Below are 5,765 nucleotides of genomic sequence, written 5' to 3'. Positions count from 1 at the left end.
GATGATATTCTGCCAGCTTTACCTTTAGACCAGAGATGGTCTCCTCAAGAAACTGTTGAATTTACCTGGACAGTAAGATGCTGGAATCTATGCTTGGTATATGTTTGCAAAGAAAGACTCTGTACTTAATTTGATCTATCCACCATGGGGGGAGGGCATGGATAGGGGTTTGGGGAATCCCAGAGCCTATGAATCTGTGTCACACAATGCAACATAATAAAAAAAAAAAAACAAAGAAAAGGTATTTAATGAAATAGTAAGAGAAAATTTCCCTAATCTAGAGAGAGAATTGGGGAACAAGTTCCAGGAGAGGCACAGAACTCCCAACAGGCTTGATCGAAAGTGATCTTCACCATGACATATGATCATCAAGCTCTCTTCAATCTGTCATAAGAAAAAGATGCTTAGATATGCAAGTGAAAAAAACCAAATGACACATAAAGAAATGCCAATTAAACTCACAGGACACCTCTCACAGGAAACGCTACAGGCAAGAAGAGAATGGAGTGTCATATTCCAGATTCTAAAAGAAAAGAATTGCCGGCCCAGGATAACATATCCAGCAAAGTTTTTTTTTGTCTTTGAAAATGAAATAAAATTCTTCCACAGTAAAGAAAATTGAAGAGAATTTACCTCTTCCAAACTTGCCCTACAAATGATACTTCAAGCTGTTCTCTTGATAGTGAAGAGGATAGCACCAAACAAAACCAAGGCAAACTTGAAGAACATCCCATTAAAATGACAACAGGAAGACTAAATCAATGAACAACCCATTCCTAAAATGACAGGGACAAATTACCACCCATACATATTAACCCTGAAAGTAATTGGCATAAGCTCAATCAAACGTCATAGAATAGTAGACTGGATTAAAAAGCAAAACCCATATATTTGTTTTCTAGAAGAGACATTTTACCAACAAAAATCAGCAGAAGCTATATCTCATGGATTTTCGCTTTTTTGTTTTTTTCTGATTAAATCATTCAATGGTGCGGGGGGCGGCACAGTCACTGGCCCAGGACATGGGCCTACCCCGGGGCAGCAGGCAGCGTGAGTGGCACCCGCGCCTGGAATGCACCGGGGCCTGCGTGGCGGTGGCGGAGGCCCCGGCTGCTGCTGCTGTGCGGGACAAGGCGCGTAGCCAGTCGATCCCAGCAGGTGAGCGGAGGCAGGGCCGCAGCAAAAGCAGTGCGGAGGGGGCGACAGCGTGGATGGCGGCCACAGCTGGAGTCCGAGCTCCCTGCGCCCACCATGGCCGCCCAGGGCGAGTCCGACTACCTGGCAGTTCAGTCAGACCCGGGCTCCAACAGTGAGGGCGGCACCAATTCGCCCATGCCGGGTTCCAACGACGATCTGGTGGCCTGTGCGCCCCTGCACAGCCCCGAGTGGAGCGAGGAGTGTTTCCGAGTGGACAGGAAGAAACTTGAGGCCATGTTACAAGCTGCTGCTGAAGGAAAGGGCAGAAGTGGGGAAGACTTTTTCAGAAGATCATAGAGGAGACAAACAGGCAGATTGCTTGGCCGTCAAAACTGAAGATTGGAGCCAAGTCCAAGAAAAATCCCCACATAAAGGTTTCTGGAAAGAAAGAAGATGTTAAAGAAGCCAAGGAAATGATCATGTCTGTCCTAGACACAAAAAGCAATTGGGTCATGTTGAAGATGGATGTTTCCCATACAGAACATTCACATGTGATCGGCAAGGGTGGCAACAACATTAAAAACGTAATGGAAGAAACAGGATGCCACATCCACTTCCCAGATTCCAACAGAAATAACCAAGCCGAAAAAAGCAACCAGGTATCTATAGCAGGGCAACCAGCAGGCGTAGAATCTGCCTGAGTTAGAATTCGGGAGCTGCTTCCTTCGGTGCTGATGTTTGAGTTACCAATTGCTGGAATTCTTCAGCCAGTTCCTGATCCCAATTCCCCCTCTATCCAGCACATATCACAGGCATACAACATTTCAGTATGGTTTAAACAACGCTCCCAAATGTATGGTGCTACTGTCATAGTACAAGAGTCTCCGAATAACACTAGTGCTGTGAAGGATGGAACGGCCATGCTGTTAGAACACCTTCCCGGGAGCGTGGCATCTGCCATTCCAGTGAGCACACAGCTAGATATCGCAGCTCAGCATCATCTCTTTATGATGGGTCAAAATGGGAGCAACATCAAACATATCATGCAGAGAACGGGTGCTCAGATCCACTTTCCTGATCCCAGTAATCCACAGAAGAAATCCACCGTCTACCTCCAGGGCACCATTGAGTCTGTCTGTCTTGTAAGGCAGTATCTCATGGGTTATGTTCCTCTTGTATTGATGTTTGACATGAAGGAAGAAATTGAAGTAGACCCCCAGCTCATTCCTCAGTTGATGGAACAGCTCGATGTCTTCATCAGTATTAAACCAAAGCCAAAGCAGCCAAGCAAGTCTGTGATTGTGAAAAGCGTTGAGTGAAATGCCTTAAATATTTATGAAGCACGAGAATCCAAGTACCTATGAAACTGTGTTACATAATACAATGTAATTAATGAATTAAAAATAATAATAAAAAAAGAAAAAAAATATTTATGAAGCACAGAAATGTCTCCTCAGACTTGAAAGCAGTGGGGTTACCATAGCAACCAGTCCGTCCTCAGTGTCGTGCCCTGCTGGCCTGGCGTGTCCCAGCCTGGATATCTTAGCTTCAGCAGGCCTTGGACTCACTGGACTAGGTCTCTTGGCGCCCACTACCTTATCTCTGAATACATCAGCAGCTCCAAATTCACTCTTGAATGCGCTGAACAGCTCAGTCAGTCCTTTGCAAAAGCCAAGTTCTGACACCCCCAGCCCCACGTTATGGGTCCCTCCGTTTGCCTATGCTTCAAGTGCCACAGGTTTTTCTGCTATACCACACCTTATGATTCTATCTACTGCCCAAGCTACACTAACCAATATTTTGCTGTCTGGAGTACCCACCTATGGGCACACAGCTCTGTCTCCCCCTCCTGGCTTGACTCCTGTCAATGTCCATATCAACAGCATGCAGAATGAAGGCAAAAAAAGATCTCTGCTTCTTTAAATGGACATGCACAGTCTCTGAATATAAAATATGGTGCAATAGCAACTTCATCATTCGGAGAAAAAGTGCTGAGTGCAAACCACAATGATCCATCAATGCAGACAACTAGATCTGAGCAAGCTTCTACCCAGTCAAGTCCTGCAGAAGGTTGTAATGATGCCTTTGTTGAAGTTGGCATGCCTCGAAGTCCCTCTCATTCTGGGAATGCTGGAGACTTGAAGCAGTTAATGGGTCCCTCCAAGGTTTCCTGTGCCAAGAGGCAAACAGTAGAACTACTGCAGGGCACCAAAAACTCACACTTGCACAGCACAGACAGGTTGCATTCAGGCCCAAAACTGAGCGCTGCAGAAAGCCCTCTGGCCGACAAGAAGGCTCCTGGGAGTGAGCGTGCCACCGAGAGAACAGCAGCCACCCAGCACAACTCGGACAGGTCCCGCCTTACCCCACAGCCGTCGTACATCAACATGCAGGTGTTTGACTACGAGCAAAAGAAGTTGCTGGTAACCAAAGCAATGTTTAAAAAAAAAAAAAAAAACAGTTGTGACAGAGGTCAGAACACCCACCAATACTTGGAGTGGCCTGGGATTTTCAAAATCTATGCCAGCTGAGACTATCAAGGAGCTGAGGAGAGCTGACCACGTGTCCTATAAACCCACAATGACAACCACTTACGAGGGCTCCTCAGTGTCTGTCATGGTCCAGCAGTCGAGAGCACTTGGGAAGTGGAAGCGAATCGGACAACTGGAGAGACCGAAATGGAGTAGGACCTGCAAGTCATAGTGAATTTACAGCCTCTATTAGCAGCCCCAAGCGCAAACAAAACAAATCAACAGAGTACTGTCTCAGCAGTAGCAATTACATGGATTGCATCTCCTCGCTGATGGGAAGCAATGGCTGTAACCTGAACAGCTCTTTCAAAGGCTCTGACCTGCCGGAGCTCTTCAGCAAGCTGGGTCTGGGAAAGTACACAGATGTCTTCCAGCAGCAAGAGATCGATCTTCAGACATTTCTCACTCTCATAGATCAGGACCTTAAAGAGCTGGGGATTACTACTTTTGGTGCCAGAAGGAAAATGCTGCTTGCAATCTCAGTTTGTGACTCTGTTCAGATCCCCAACAAGATTCTGAGAGCTGCCAGGATTGTGTGAACCTTGGAATTTCAGAGAAAAAGAATTAAATAAAAACCGAAGAAAGCTTTTTGAACCACCAAATGCATGCACCTCTTTCCTGGAAGGTGGAGAGAGTGGGAGGCTACCCGTCAGTGCCACTCAGGTGCTGCCAGTGTCAGTGGCCGCTGGTAGCAGGACCCTCTGGGCACATGTCCGTCACCTAACTGTAAAATTGGACATGCAAGATCTGGGAGCAGCCTTCACCTCACAGCGTCCCCAGAACTTGGGGTGTCTTGTGTCAGGACCAAAGCATCGTATTCACACCTGTACTTTGTGGCAGACATTAAGAGAGTGAGACACTCTTCTTATGCTGTCATACAGAACACCAAGTGTGGATGACTTTTATAACTGACAGCTGGACAGAATATGCAATATGGGAAAGGCTTTATCTCTTGTGTTTATTTACATATATAATACATGCACTGATTTTTTTTTTACTTACAATGAAGGAAAATTGACATCTGGGATGCCAGAAAACTTAGAAGTTATTTGTTTGCTCATTTCGTTTTGGTATTTCGGGGTTTAAAAAATCACAGTGGGACTTTCTGGTACTGCTTTAAATAATTATTGAGGTACCTCAGCACTTTACACAGTTCTGATTTCTTTGTCCTGTGGAAATTCTCTTTTTCTCCCTCTCATTTTTACGTCACCTGATGTATCAGTACAGATCAGATTTAGTTATTTTTCTGGCTGCATCAAATTTTTATTTGAAATGGTACTGGACACTAGTTTCTTTGCAGAAAATTCTGTGCCTTTGGGAAATGTGAGTCCACTGGATTCTGGACCAACTTACTCATTTATGTCAGTATCCTAGGAACACTTAGCAATGAACCTAGTTCATGGTAACAGGTGCAAAGAGAGACCAAATGGATTTTGCAATATTAACCCTTTGCAGTCATTGTATTTAGCTGCTGCCTGTATTGCTAAAATGATTTTAGTGGTTGTCTGAAAGCAAAGGGCTTTTTTTTTAGGTGTATACTGCCATTGAAGGACATTATTTATATCAAACATTTATTTTTAGATATTATAAACATACAGTACATAATTGATGAAATTGATATTTACTAGAGATTTATGGTAGAGAATGAAAAGCATTCAATAACTGGAGCCCTAGATTGTCACTTTATTTAAAAGGCCAATAATCATCTGACAAGACAACACTGTTGCCATTATAAAGAGAGATTGTAGTTCATACCAGGCACACATTGGCCATGCTCCGTGTGGTCACCGGGCTTACCCGAAACCAAATCAGCCTGCTTGAAGGAGACGCGTGTCAGGCCTGGAAAGGCTTCGCATCTCGAGTGACAGTTTGTCAAGGTAACTGAGTTTTGAATGGGGGAATAACAAGACTGTTTTGAAATGGCTAGATTCATTGTTAAAATCTCAAACTGTGAAAGTCCAAGAAAGTGGGCAAAGTTGTTGCCTGGATCTTTTCAGACATCTTCCTGTGCATTTATGGAGTTTTTAGTCCATGAAAGAAGAAAAATCACTGAAGTGCCTTTCTTCATTCAAAGCAATATTATTTCCAAGCATATTA

General features: G+C 44.4%; 1 pseudogene; it reads left to right on the top strand.

Annotated features, from left to right (window-relative positions):
• The first annotated feature begins 1,251 nt into the window (after window positions 1-1,251).
• On the top strand, window positions 1,252-4,366 carry LOC101520069 (protein bicaudal C homolog 1-like; annotated as a pseudogene).
• The last annotated feature ends 1,399 nt before the right edge of the window (window positions 4,367-5,765 follow it).

Source organism: Ochotona princeps, chromosome 24 (assembly GCF_030435755.1).
Source record: "Ochotona princeps isolate mOchPri1 chromosome 24, mOchPri1.hap1, whole genome shotgun sequence".
NCBI lineage: Eukaryota > Metazoa > Chordata > Mammalia > Lagomorpha > Ochotonidae > Ochotona > Ochotona princeps.
This window is presented reverse-complemented; position numbering and strand designations above follow the sequence as displayed.